We start from the raw sequence: 15,682 nt of genomic DNA on the forward strand, positions 1-15,682 counted from the left end.
GTCAAGCAATCATGACAGGGCTTGAAGGTCTGGAGGGAAACAGAGAGTCTCCATGTACATCCCACTATAATGACAGAAATAGGGGATGATGAGGCTCATGACAAGTCATGTGATGTATAGACATGAGCTAGGGCTCCTGTTCTAGTCTTTACCTTGACATATATTCTCAGGAAAGTTACTTAAACTCTCTCAGCCCTGATTTCCTTAGGGGTAATCTTATTTCATTTTGTTACCTACCTAGCTAGTTGAATTGTGAGGCTTGGGAGAATTAGAATTAGCTGCTTGACACGAATCAAGGACATTGCTCAGTAATTGTCATATCCTAAAGGGATCTGTAAAGTTAGAACTGGGGTTTGAACATGGGACTTTCAGACTCCAAAGCCATAATATGGGCAACTTTAGCACAAAGCAGACTGAGGCAGGAGGAAAGATGGGGGACAGACAGCAGCCTGGGTCCAGGTACTACTCAAATGCTTACATTATATCCAAGTCTGAGAAAACATCACATAGAAATGATTGTGCCAACGATATTAAATTATGAGTGATGCTTAGAGTTTGCTTAGAGTAGACATGTTAAGTTTCCCATCTCACTAGAAGGGTCTATTTTCTTCTGTCCCTTCCCTGTTGATAACTCTCCCATGTAGAATTGACCTTCCTGCCTCACTTCAGGGGAAGAATCCACTTTGAAACCACCTAGATTTCATTAAGAGACTGTTATATGGTCAGTATTTTAGTTCCAAACATATCCTTGCCCTATCTGTAATCCTAGTTACGGGGGACACAGAGATCAGGAGGAAGGCAGTTCAAGGACAGAAGAGGCAAAATGTTAAGAGACACTCAACTTGAACAAACAAATTGGATGTGATGATTCATGCCTATAATCCCAGCTATCCTAGAAGCACATGTAGAAAGACGGTGGGCCAAAGTCAGCCCTGGGAAAAACCACAAGACCCTATCTGAAAAAGAACTAAAGCCAAAAAGGACCTGGGGACATAATTCAAGTGGTAGTAAGCACATGGCCCTGAGTTCAAATCTAGACCTTAAAAAAAATGAAATGACAGCAAATACTCTCTCTCTCTCTCTTTCTCATTGCCATCATTTGTTTACACATTATAGAGGATGGTTCACTAGCACTTAATCAAAAGAGCAAACTGTAGAAAACAGTTGCTCCCAACATCCAGCTGTCTTTTTCTCACAGGGACCCCAGAGGTTCAGACAAGAGCATGTTTTATAAATGGATTTACTCTGGTGAAACTGCTGGTATTCAGAATATGCAAATGAGCTACAAATAGGATAAATATTTTTAAAATTCTTTGAAACCTGCATAGACAATTACAACCCAGCAAAGCCAAAAAAGTCTGAGCTCCCTGCAGTGGTACCTGATGCTGGATTCTGAAACCTCCTTTCCTTTTGTTTAGCAATTGCTTGTAAAATCTCCTAGCTCCTCCTATGCCATGACCTGTATTCCTCCTCCCAGAGCTGTCAGGTTTGGTTTATACAGAGGTCTGATCCCAACCATTAAGAGGGCAAAGACTTGGATTTCATCTAATTTGTAGAACAGATTGTCTGATACTTTTGTCTCTTTGCTCATGAATATTCATATATAAAGAGTAAACTTTGGCTTGAGGTCTGCTCTTAATAGGATGTGGAGCAGAACTTTGGGGACACAAACTTTAGACTTTCATTACTCAAAGACTGGTACATGCAATGTGTAGCATCTGTGAATTTTGGGGGAACAGAGAATGGGGGTACCCAGCCCTACTGAACCGGTTTGTATTTTAGTAGGATCCTAGTGATTTATGGCCAAGTTAAAGTTCAAAGAGTTCTTTTGCAGTCTTCATTTACTTCTAACTTTAATTGTCTATATGTTTCTATCTTTAAAAATGTTTTTAATAAAAAAATGTTTTTAATTGTTATTATAAAGGTGATGTACAGAGGAGTTACAGTTACATAAACCAGGCAAAGAGTACATTTATTTTTGAATAATGATACCCTTTCCTTTATTCTCTTCCAGTTTTTCCCTCCCATCTCCTCACACAAATTGTGTAGTTCATTTCAACATAGTGTCCAGTGAGGACCATTCCTGCATTTGTTCACCCTTCATCATTCCATTTATACATATTTATATCTTTTGTAGACCTTGGAAATGAACCTAGAGCCTCAAGCATAAAGACAGTTGAGCCTTACCTCCAACTTTAGATACTTATTGAGATCTAAAGAGATATGTTAATTGGGAAGCATGAGGTTGATGTGGGCCAGTTTGAAATAGCAAGCAAGAGGAATTGCCCAGGACTTATGGCTGTGGGACTTCTTCAGATGCTCAGAAGGAAGGGGAGAAAGGAGGAAGTGAAATATGGCAGAAGTTGCAAACGCAAATTACTACACAGAAGAAGCCACTTAGAAAAAGTAATAGTTATGCAAACTAGGTGGCCGGGGACTTCCTGTCTCTTGAGAAACATGCACCAGTGCTCAACTGGGCCACCCTGAACCGGGGCCTCAGGATGTCAGAACATGATATTTTCTTCAGTTGTACCGAATATACATTTTAATGGAAAATTTCCTGAGATTTGTTCAGTGAGGACCAGTAGGTTAAATCTATCAGCTAAGAATAGCTGAACTAACGTAGTCACTGACCCTTTCAAAAGGCCTATAGCAAATCACTCCTGTCTGTGTGTCTATTTGTGTATTCCTTTCATGAGCTATTACTAGGGAGCTTGTAATTTCCCAAATCCGTGAGGATGATAATGATGGACTTAAGAGACCTGAGCTGATATCCTTGGGAAATGGGCAACTGGTGGCTTTCCAATGGGATCTCCATTTTCTGATAGAGAATCTGATGGCTTGGGGGGTCACACTACCACTTAATAGGGGGACACTATCAGCTCTAAACTCTTAGTTTAGAGTTCAGGTATCTGATTAAGAAAGTTTTATTTATTAGGGCATTGGAATATGAGTGGAGTTAGGGAGAACACCAATCCCCAGTTGAACGGAGAGAGCTGCTTCCTTAAATATGCCCCAGTCTTGTGTGTGTGTGTGTGTGTGTGTGTGTGTGTGTGTGTGTGTGTGTGTGTGATAGTACTGGGCCTTGAACTCAAGGCCTCAAATGCTTGATCTATTTTGCACTCACCACTGGCATTCTCCTACTTGAGCCATGCCTCTAGGTTGGTAATTTTGCTAGTTTTCTCTTTTTTTTTTATAATTTAATTTTATTGTCATGGTGATGTACAGAGGGGTTACAGTTACATAGAGTCTCATGGAGTTTATGCCTGGGCTGGCTTCAAGCTTAGATATTCAGATCTCATCTGCCTGAGTATCTAGGATTACAGGCATGAGCCACGCATTGCCGGTCAACCCTCTATCTCTGGGCTCTTCACTGCCTCCTCTAACAACATTGGTATTAAAAGAAAGTTGTAGGCTGCATCTATAAAGCAGGGCACCCCTGCTTCTTTCCATGGTGAAGACTAAAAGTACATGCTTTTATAGCCTGGTTTTGCTACTGGTAGTGGGGCTGAAGTTCAAGGCCTTATTCTTTTTCTTGGCTTCTTTACTCATGGTTGGCACTCTACCACTTGAGCCACACCTCTTGCCTAGCTTTTTGCTAGTTAATTGAAAATAGCGTCTCTCAGACTTTTCTTCTCTATCTAGCTTTGAACTTTGATCCTCAGATCTCAGCCTCCTGAATAAGTAGGATTACAGGTATGAGCCACCAGCACCCAGCAGTACATAGTTTTGAAATAAGAGCTAACTTTGTCAAACTGTACCCATAGTAAATGTGCCGGCAACTGTTGGTGTTGGTTTGGTATCACTGTGTAAAGTTTAAACCAATGTTGTATCATCTCTCGGGCCCTAAATTTACTTGATGATTAAGTGACTCACTCTCCACGGGTCACCTGATACAATTTTTGCCTACTCAAAGTAGGTATTCAAGGACTTGTTAAATATAATACAAATTGAGAGATCAGAACTGTTGCTCACTGACTATAAATATTATTATGACTAGTAGCTTTCCTTATGAGAGAATGAATAAATAGTACAATGATGATTTTGCTTTTTATCATATTGTTACAATCATCTAGGTACAATATGCACATTTACATTTGCATATATTTTTCTTACCATTCTTGCCAAGGCTTTGCTAGGAAGTTATTTCTGTCCTCCTTTCTCTGGATAGGCAAGTCTCAAGGCTCGGAAAACTCTGTTGACTTTCTAGAGCTATTCATTGAAGTACTCTCTCAACCCATATCTAGGCTGGTTCAAGCCTCCTTGTGTCCCACTTTTCTGGTTCTCTTTTTCAAGTCTGCATAAGTTTGGAAGGCCCCAAACTTTACTGGAACCCCAGAAGCGTGTTCACCCGTCTTAGAACACACTGAGGTTCATTGGCCTTCTGGATGGGGAAACAAGCTGACTGTAAAGCTGCCTGGACTTTGTTCCTCATCTCTTTGTCCTGTCAGGAGAGGCTGTTCTCATAGACTCTTGGGCAGTTGTTGAAATCGGCTTTATTTTTCTGCTGCTTCGTAAGCAATCAAGTTGTCTACAAAAATCATCACCCATTGTTAGAACAACAATGGCCCTTGCAGCCTCCTTTCTGCTTTCAAGTGGATCCAAAAAGGATGAGTCGCTTCCAATTTCACAGGGGAAGAAAGCAGCTAAGCTTCTGCTGCAGAAGTGCTGGGCTAAGTACTGCTGGGTCCTCCTTTCTCAATGATGTATAAAATTGTCCTTCCTTTCTGGGAAATTGTCAGCGAGATAGAACTGGCAGCTTATTCCTCTTACCTGTTTTGTTGTTAACTGTATTGCTTTTTATCCCTCTAATATGCTATACTTCATCACAGACATCTCTATTTGGTTAAAAAAAAAAAAGTGGTTGGTTTAGGCACATTCTCGTGCTGAATGAGAGACCAGCCAATGAGGAAGATAATCTTTTTTTTTTTTTTTTTGGCCAGTCCTGGGCCTTGGACTCAGGGCCTGAGCACTGTCCCTGGCTTCTTCCCGCTCAAGGCTAGCACTCTGCCACTTGAGCCACAGCGCCGCTTCTGGCCGTTTTCTGTATATGTGGTGCTGGGGAATCGAACCTAGGGCCTCGTGTATATGAGGCAGGCACTCTTGCCACTAGGCTATATCCCCAGCCCCGGGAAGATAATCTTTGATGGACACAATTGTGTTGTCTATACAGGATGATGACAGTATCACTGGAACCAGGTGAAGGTTTGTGAAGTTTCCTTTAGAAGGAGAGACTCTCCACATAGGATCCTTGACTTGAATCCAGAATAAGAATTTCTGGACAAGTCATAATGGTAAGAAAACCAGGTAGAGCTTTATTGAGTAATCAAGCAGACAAACAGACAAGCAGACAGATAAGCAGAAAGGCATAAGGCAAACTCCTAACAGAGTGTGGATGCTCTCAAAGGGGGAGAAACAGGGGTGTGTGTATGTATATGTATGTATATTTATGTAACGTATGTATACATATATGATAAAGTGATAAAAGAAGGTTCTGACTTAAAGTTATACAAAGCTAGATGTTTATCTATGTTCTTAATCACTCTGTTTACATTCTTGTTATTATAAAGGTGGTGTTCAGAGGGGCTATTGTTAGGAAATGTGTACACTTCTTTTTGAACAATGGCATACCATTCTTTGTTCTCTCCCAGTTTTTCCTTCCTGTTCTCACCTATAAGTTGCATAGTTCATTTTCAACATGGTTTCTACTGAGTACCACTGCTACATTTGTTCATCCTACTTCCCTACATTTTTAAGAATATTTTTTTTGCCAGTCTTGGGGCCTGAACTCAGGGCCTGAGCACTGTCCCTGGCTTCTTTTTGCTCAAGGCTAGCACTCTGCCACTTGAGCCACAGCGCCATTTCTGGCCGTTTTCTATATATGTGGTGCTGGGGAATCAAACCCAGGGCTTCATGTATATGAGGCAAGCACTCTTGCCACTAGGCCATATTCCCAGCCCCTTCCCTACATTTTTGTGTCTACCCTTAAGTTCTCCCCAAAGAGAGAAAAGCAAACAAGACATTAAAAAAAAGAATCCATCCTGGTGTTATACTTTCTGAGTTCCTGGTTAGGTTTGTGACTTATTCTTTAATGCTAGGACATTACTTCCAGGAAAGAATGCATCTTGCTATAAAACACATGAATATCTGTTGAGATAAGGAATGAATCCCATTGTTTCTCAGAAATGTTGTATTTAGAAGCAAAGAAAATAAGGCTTCTAAATGCCACCTTCTGAGTTCCTGGATGCCAATCCTTAGGCCATATTTTCCTGCCTCAACATGATTGTATTGTCTCAATAAATTCAGAATCAAAAATATCTTAGAAGATTGCGTGCAGATTAAGTGAGTTACTATATGTGGAACAGGGCCTAGAACAGAAAATCTGTTATTTATATTGATTCTCTATGACTTCCCCCAGGAAAAATGTATTCTGCTTACAGTCCTTATCTTTTTCTTCTACAATGTACTTAAGGCTCCTGATCTGTAAAAAGGAAATAATATCTGTGTCATATGATTATTTTCCTGACTTAATGTATACTATGAATTACTCTACACACTACCTCTTTCTGTTGTGATCTTACTATTATGAAAATAAACTTCTGACATGATAATAATGAAACTCATTCTAAAATTGTAGTTCATCTTTCATTTTTATGTTCACTAAATAGAAATTGAGTATTACTATACACATTTATTCATCAATACATAAATTATTTTTACTTGAAAAATACTACTTTTGTGGTACCAAAAAGAAGTCTTCAAGTGGGCTAAAGACTTGCAAAGAAACTTCTCTGATGAGGAAATGAGAATGGCCAATAGACATATGAAAAAATGCTCTACATCACTGGCCATAAAGGAAATGCAAATCAAAACAACATTGAGATTCCATCTCACCCCAGCAAGAATGTCATATATCAAGAAAACTAATAATAACAATTGTTGGAGGGGATGTGGCCAAAAGGGAACCCTACTTCATTGTTGGTGGGAATGTAAACTGGTTCAGCCACTCTGGCAAGCAGTATGGAGATTCCTCAGAAGGCTCAATATAGAACTCCCCTATGACCCAGCAGCCCCACTGTTGGGTATCTACCCAAAAGCCCACAAACAAAATCACAGTAATGCCACCAGCACAACAATGTTCATCGCAGCACAATTTGTCATAGCAAGAAGCTGGAACCAACCCAGATGCCCCTCCATAGATGAATGGATCAGGAAAATGTGGTACATTTACACAATGGAATTTTATGCCTCTATCAGAAAGAATGATATTGTTCCATTTGTAAGGAAATGGAAGGACTTGGAAAAAGTTATACTAAGTGAAGTGAGCCAGACCCAAAGAAACATGGACTCTATGGTCTCCCTTATTGGGAATAATTAGTACAGGTTTAGACAAGCCATAGCAGAGCATCACAAGGCCCAATAGCTATACACTTAGAAACATATAAGATGATGCTAAGTGAAATGAACTCCATGTTATGGAAACAAGTGATATATCACAGTTGTAACTACTTTCAACGTCCTATGTGTATGTGTAGTTTCTATTATTGATGATGTTTTGTATCACCTTCCTATGTTTGTACCTACACTATCTCTGTAATCTTATCTGAGTATATTGGAAACCGTGTTTACTGGTATTGGAAGTAGGAAATTCAAAGGGAATACCAAATTCGAGAGACACAGGGTAAAAAAAGAGAAATAACTACAAAAGCAATACTTGCAAAACTGTTTGGTGTAAGTGAACTGAACACCTGGGGGGGGGAGGGAAAGGGGGGCAGGGAGGGGGCATGAGGGACAAGGCAACAAACAGTACAAGAAATGTATCCAATGCCCAACGTATGATACTGTAACCTCTCTGTACGTCAGTTTGATAATAAAAATTTGAGAAAAAAAAAAAGAAGTCTTGAACTCAAGGTCTCTAGCATGTTAGGTGGCCACTGTACCACTTGAATCATGCCCCCACCTCCGTTTTATGCTGATTTTTGTTCAGAGAGGGTCTTACTTTCCACTTCGGTGTGTCTGAGCAATGATCTTCCAACTTTAGACTTTCAATTGTTGCTAGCATCCCAGGCATGCACTGCGGTATCCAGCTTCTTACCAGGGAGATAGGGTCTCAAAGAGTTTTCTACTCCAGCTGATTTGAGACTGATTCTCCCAATCTCAGGCTCCCATGTAGCTCGGGAGGAGGCAGCGCCACTGTGCCCAGCCACAGATTACCAAGGAATTATTGTAAACTTTCCTGCCCAGGCTAGTCTTGAAGTGGAATCCTCCTAATCTCAGCCTCCTAAATAGTTTAGGATTTCAGAAATGAGCACTTGGCCCCAAGTAGTATTTCCTGTGTCAGTTGTCATTTAAAATAATGACTTTAGGAAATGCACATTATTTTTTTTAAAAAAGGTGATTCCCTAAGTGGAGAATTTAAGGAAGTAAAATGAAATTAGATCCAAGTAAGCTCCATCACTACTACTTGAATATTTGTGAGGATCATAACATTGTTCTAGGCAAGGAAAGGGGAGAATGGATCTTGATTACAGAGAGCTATGCAAATATCTGGATAAAGTACATGTGTGTGCATGCATATGTGTGTGCATGCATACGTGTGTGTGTGTGTGTATGTGTGTTTGTGGGTGTATATTTTAGACAGAGCTGGAACACAAAGCAAAAGTCTGGGAACAAATGGAAATCATGGAGCAATCTTAAGGGAAGTATTGAGGTTTTAGAACCATCTTTAATGTGGTTATAGCTTTCACTGAAGAAAGAGAGGACAAGTAAAGCCAATTTTGGCTATGCCAACCTGTGTAATTGCAAAGCTAGATGTGGATTAGCATCTACAAAGCACAAAGCACTGAGGGATACAAGCTGAAGACTGACAAGAGTCAGGTATGGAGCTCCTGGGGGCAGTAGGTGGTCCCCTAGCTCTGAGGTCATTGCTGTGGCCACACCTCCTACCTGCCCTCTTCCTATATAATCAATCTCCATCATTGACTCCTCCTCTTTCCCTTCTTGCACCCTTCGCCTTGCCCCCGGCATCCCTTGTACCCCTTGCACCCTCTTTTTATTGAACCCCTTGCACTCCTCCATCTTGTGCAGGCCGGCAGTATGCCCTCCTCCCAATAAACTCTTTTCTGCCTGAACCATGTGGCAGTCTCCTTTCGGTGAAACTTCCACATAGGCTCTTCTCTTCCCTGTAGGTAGCATATGCCAAATCTATATCTCACTTCACCCTTGCAAGTGATGAAATTACCTGTTAGTTACGGCATGGGCAGGTTTGTAATAGTTTAGTATAAGCTTTCCTTGACGCTGTGTAAAAACAAAACCCATCTGAGAGCATACTCCTTGTATGGAAAAGAAAATCAAGGCATAAGCAAGTTGAAAACCTTGTTCCAAGAAACAGGTGTTAAGAAGTGGAGCTGGGATTCAGGTATGTACTTCAGAGTCCATACTCTCTCCCTCTTTTCAGGACTCAGCCTAGGCAAAGGTGAGACCTCTGTGCAAGCCAAGGTGTCATCAATGCCTACCATCTGATAGAAGAAGACCCTTCTCCATCTTCTCGCCCTTAACTAATACAGAAGGTATTGTAAGCAAGAAGTAGTCCACAGATGACCTAAAATACTGGTTTCAAAATCCTTAAAAGATTCAGGAGAAAGTAAGTGCTTAAAGCAGAAGCTAGTTAGCTGGGCACCAGTGGCTCATGCCTGTAATTCTAGCTATTATGAAGGCTGAGATCTGAAGACCATGGTTCAAAGCCATCCTGGTGCAGGACAGTCTATGATATGAGACTCTTATGTCCAATAAACTACTAAAAAAAGCCAGAAGTGGACCTGTGGTTCATGTAGTAGAGTGGTAGCCTTGAGCAAGAAAGCTCAGGGACAGAGCTCAAGCACACATGTGCACACTTGCACACATGCACACCTGTGCACACACATATATCAGAAGCTACTGGGACTACTACAAAATGAAAAGTTTCTGCACAACTAAAGACATAGCCACTAAACTAGAAAGACAGCCAACCATATGCGAAAGGATCTTTACCAGCACAGCAACAAAGGCCTAATATCTGTCATCTACAGAGAACTAAAAAAACTAAGCCCCTCCAAGCCCAGTAAACCAATTAGGAAATGGGCAAAGGAGCTAAAGAGAGACTTAACAGGAGAAGAGATAAAAATGGCAAAGAAACGTATGAGGAAATGTTCAACATCCCTGGCAGTAAAGGAAATGCAAATAAAAACAACCCTGAGATACCACCTCACTCCAGTTAGAATGGCCTATACTCTGAACTCAGGCAACAACAAATGCTGGAGGGGGTGCGGGGAAAGAGGAACCCTTCTCCATTGTTGGTGGGAGTGCAAATTAGTACAACCACTTTGGAGAAGAGTATGGAGGTTCCTCAGAAAGCTCAGCATAGACATACCCTATGACCCAGCCATACCACTCCTAGGCATTTATCCTGAACAACAGGTCTCAGGATATCATAAAGACATCAGCACATCCATGTTTACTGCTGCACAGTTTACAATAGCCAAAATATGGAAACAACCCAGATGCCCCTCTACAGATGAATGGATTCAGAAAATGTGGTACCTATACACAATGGAATACTACATAGTGATTAGAAATGATAAAATATTCACAGGGAAATGGTCAGAACATGAACAAAAATGCTGAGTGAGACAAGCCTAGAACACAGAGAACAAAGGGGCATGGTTTCCTTGATATATGACTGTTAGGGAGGGGGGAGGACAGTAGAGACCAGGTCTGCAAAACAACAAACTTCTTTTCAAGTGGTATTTCCACGTTTGTGTCAGTGACTTTACATTATGTATCTAAAACCAAACAACTACTAAACATAAAACAGTCTAGAATAGACCTATCAGTGGATCACAATAGCTCAACAGCTATGTACACATGACCTTATAAGATGAGGATAAGCAAAAACAACTCCAAGAGAAGGACACAGGAGGATTCTACTGTTGACGTTATCTTTAAAGTTCTAGGTGAATGTCCTGTGGCGCACCTGGTTACTGTATATGACGTTGGTACACTGGATATCGTATATATGCCTACCTGATCTAGGGAAGGGAAAGAAAAATGAGGGTGTAAGATATCACAAGGAATGTATTCATTGCCTTTATATGTAACTGTACCCCCTTTGCACAACACCCTGTCAATAAAATTTAATTTAAAAAAAAGAAGCTAATCACGCCAGGAAACACCTCAAACTTTCTTAACTCACTAGGCCGACAGACTATGGTCTAGCTTCAGCCTTTCACAGATTACCAAGAACAAGCCACATGCAGGAAACCATGGATATGTGTCATGAGAGAAAAACCTCACTACTTTTCAGTTCAAGTTCTGCCATAGAGCTGTTTTATGCTATAGTTATTTCTCACCTGGGCTATTGTTGATACCTTGGCAAGCCCTTTCTATTCATCTGTCATGCTTTTACTTGTCTATTCATTACACAGAGACACATTTATTTTTTCCCCCACCAGCTGTAATTCTCAAACCGCCCTTTACTTAGGCAATTATACCAGCTTTCTGTTTCATCAGAGAATTCAATTTAAAATTTTAGTGCCAGTGGTTAAAATACTTACTTCATATATAACCTGAAGTTTGTATGGTTTTAATTCACATTTATGTTTCTGCTCACACTTTGCATTCTTTAATTGATTTATTTGTTAGCTGTACCATCTGCAGATTTTAGGTACTAAGCTCTCACAAACAGCTTTTTTTTTTTTTTTGTCTCAAAGCTGCATTGAAAACTACTTCCTTTACTTTATTGCAATTAACACTGTGTTACTTTCTCATCTTTGGGAGTGAACATTTCAGAGTACTGCCTTCCTGTATCTTTTATCTGAAGTTAGATTGTTAGATGTTTAGACAAATACAGCAATAACTTTTTTTTAACCATGAAGATACTTGGTGTGGTTTTCCAGATGCAGAAAATCTATAATGTGAACTCTATTATCTGTTGTATGGGCACCATGAAGATCTCAGTTCGTTGATTGAGTTGATTGGTGGACATCTAATTTGTGAAAGTGAAGTATTCTGACATCTTTCCATAGCCTGCATGTAACAAGTGTTTTCTTCTAGCTTTATTCACTAATTTTGAGAAAAGGGTTCCTTTCTTCCAATATACTCAGCTCAGGCTACATGAGTCTCTAAGTGATCAGTTAAGTGATGGTTAGACAACTAATCACTAAAGCACAGCATGGAACTGGGAAAAAGAAGTCAGTAGTCTTCCTCTTGCTGCCACTTGACCTCTGGAACATCTCAGAAGCATTAGAGTCTGTTGAGGTGGAGGTATTTTTTGTTGCTAAAAGTTACCCACCCACTGTGTGGCTTTATCTCGCCTATGAGTGTGGATGACTATGGCTTTGACATTTAAGATACAACACTATGTTTATAGGTACAGGTAAGTTCTTTCTTCTTTCTTATTGTCTGTTGTTCTTATTTTATCACAGAAGGGAAAACATCCTTTGAGATTTATTTCCACTGCTATAAATACAACAGTGCAACAATTCTTACTTTAGATTCACATTAGAATTACCAGGAAGCTTTGGAGCCCTTTGAGGGCTGGACCTCGCTCCGAGTTCGGATGTGATTTGTCTGAGTGTGGCTTTGGCAAAGGGAATTTTGACATCCACCCAGTTGGTTCTATGGTACAGCTGGGATTGAGAACTGCTGATACAAAACATAATTTTTGAATACTTGAAACTCTAGAGCTCGAAATATGGTATAATCCACTTTATTTTGAATTACTAGTTGTTTTTAATTTTTTTCACAATGAAATACAACTCCCACTAATCTGCTTAGGATATTTTCCAGTGGCAGATCAAGAATATTTGTGAAAAATACAGACCTTTTTGAGACCCTCACTTTGGAGGTTCTGAGTCCATATATGTGTGGTAAATCCAAAAATATTCATGAAAAACACCAAAGTGATTATTTTTTTATTGTAAACGTGATGTACAGAGGGATTACAGTTACATAAGTAAGGAAATGAGTACAATTCTTGTCAAAGTGCTACCCACTCCCTTGTTTTCTCCTGCTTTCCCTCCCTCCCCCTCCCCTCAAATTGTAATGTTCATTTCCAACATAGTGTCTTGTCAGTATCGCTGTTGCCTTGGTTCACCCTTCATCCTTTGTCTCACCATTTCTGTGAATCCCCTTCCCTTCCCCAAATCAGATAAACACATACACAAGACATAGAGAGTGACAAACAGGCATGAAAAAAGAGTGACACCAGGTGATGAACCAAAGGGGGAGGGAATATAAGAAAAAAGAAATAACTGCAAACAGCTTATCAAAAATTAAAACCTCGTTTCCATATCTTAGTGCTCATTTCAATTACATCATTTTATATGGACTGTTGAGCTATTGTGATCTGCTAGAACTCTCCTAGACATATATTAAATATTACAAATGAGGGAAAGCATGGAGCCTATGTTTCTTTGGGTCTGGCTTACTTTACTTAGTATGACTTTTTTCAAGTCTTCCCATTTCCTTACAAATGTGGCCATGTCATTCTTTCTGATGGAAGCTTAGAATTCCATTGTGCATATATACCATATTTTCTTGAGCATGCTAAAGTGAAAAGCAGTACTATTTCAAAACAACATCCTTGTAAGTTAAAATAGCTTTGGGTAGTTTTAACAAAAAGCTCCTACTTAGTGGTCCTGTGTTTCAAAATCTTACAACAAAAATGGTCTTCAAGCTAAGATTCAAATTCAGGTTAGTTTTCTAGCGTGAAATTGTTTTTTAATCCCAGGAATCTCTTTTATCAGTGAACAATCTCAATTCTCTGTAGAATCTTTAAAAATATGAAATTTAAAATACTAATAACTGACTTTTCAGTTTAAAACAGTGTGAGATAATTTAAGATTGTCTTAAATACACACAGACACACACACGCAATCACTCCTAGGAAACTTTCAATTCACATTAAGAATCTAGCCTTGGTGCTCTTGTGTTTTACAGGATTAGACAAAATATTTAAGGCATCCAACTATTTCTGGCAAATTTAAGAGCACTTAGGATAACAAACACTTTTAGGCTTTAGGGTTTTAGTTTAGAGCTGAAAAACTTCTGTTTCACTTCAACATCACTGGGAATTTAGGGAAAGAAAATGGATTACTCAAGTTGGAACTATATCAAAATGTCAAGTTAACACATTTTGGCTGGTAACAGTGCCAAGGGATCTAATGTCTGAATGATCAAGGCTGTAAATTGCCAAATCATTTTAAAGATAATGTCCTTACCAGAATGCTGGAGGTTTCTTTCTTTTTTCTTTTTTCTTAGTTCCTTCCTGTGTTTTAACCCAGGCGAACCAAGACCTGACAAGCTCACATTGCAATGAATTGAAACAGCTGCATAGAAACAGCTGCACAGAAAAATGTTATAAGTCCACACACATATGAACATAACCTAGTTATTTCTCTGTAACTGAATGATGGATTTGGTTTTCTGTGCATGTTCTTTGGACTTTTGAAGGTTGAATAACTGATACTACATCAGGGGTCATAATACAACAAAGGTGGAACATGAGTAGATTGTGGTTACAATTGCTTTTCTTGAAAACTGTTCTGGTTAGTCTTCCCCAGGTAGAACTTGCTTCTTGCAATGTCTTTCTCCATGATTCTCCTATCCTAGTCTTAGCCACAAGGATGAGTTTAAAACCTGGTTCATTCTAATAATAGTACCCATTTATGCAAAAACTCCATTGGTTGGTTATATTACTAAAGCTTTTAGCATGTAAGACTACTCAGTATAGAGGTAAAGCTGCTGAGTGTCTAAGGTTAGGATACAGAAAGGACATCAGTGGGGGGTGGGGGTGGAGGGAAGACAATGGCAGAATGTCTTCCCCGTCATTGGGCAATGCCTCTCATCCTTAAGAAGAAACAGGTAAGAGAAAAGTAGAAATTAGTAGACATAAAAATCTTGGAGGTAGCAAATCTTAGCTATAATTCCTAAAGCCTTGGTTCCTACTACTTTCTTGGATTCTGTGAACTCTTCTTTAGCAGCATTCTTGACCACAGGAGCTAATAAAGCCCCCTTGGAGTTTTATCTATTTCAGACTGTTTCTAACACTGCCACCAAAATTGTAACACAGAATAAGATCAACAAATCTCATATATCATTTTCAGATGGGAAAGCAGAGGGTAAACTTGCCCAAGGCACACATTACAATAGAATTCATCTTTCTTTGCTCTTCAGTCTGTGGGCATACTTTCCCTTAAGAAAAAGTTGGTTTGTTGAGCACCTGGCGATTTTGCTTATTTATACATGTTGTAAAACTGTGTTTACTAATTCTCATCACACTCATATTTAGTCTTAAGTATACTTGGGAGAGATTAAGGCATACTAGTCTTTCCTCTGTGACCTTAGAACTACTCTTCCATAGCAGTGTAGGTGCACTAATCAATATTGATATTCACTACCAACAGCCCTTATAGAGATATTATCTATAGATTCTAGGTCCAAAGAACACAATTCCCACATGCCTTCCAAGAACTGAATTTCTGGCACTTTGAACAAAGGAGCTCAGTGTTTTTTTTGTTTTTTTTTTTTAAATTGGAATAGTCTTTTATTTCTTGGGTACTTTATCATACCTATCTGGAATTAGTCAGATTAATGACAGTAGTAACTTATTTTATCATTTATATTGACATTATTTCTAAGTTTC

This window comes from Perognathus longimembris, chromosome 12 (assembly GCF_023159225.1).
Source record: "Perognathus longimembris pacificus isolate PPM17 chromosome 12, ASM2315922v1, whole genome shotgun sequence".
Taxonomy (NCBI): Eukaryota; Metazoa; Chordata; class Mammalia; order Rodentia; family Heteromyidae; genus Perognathus; species Perognathus longimembris.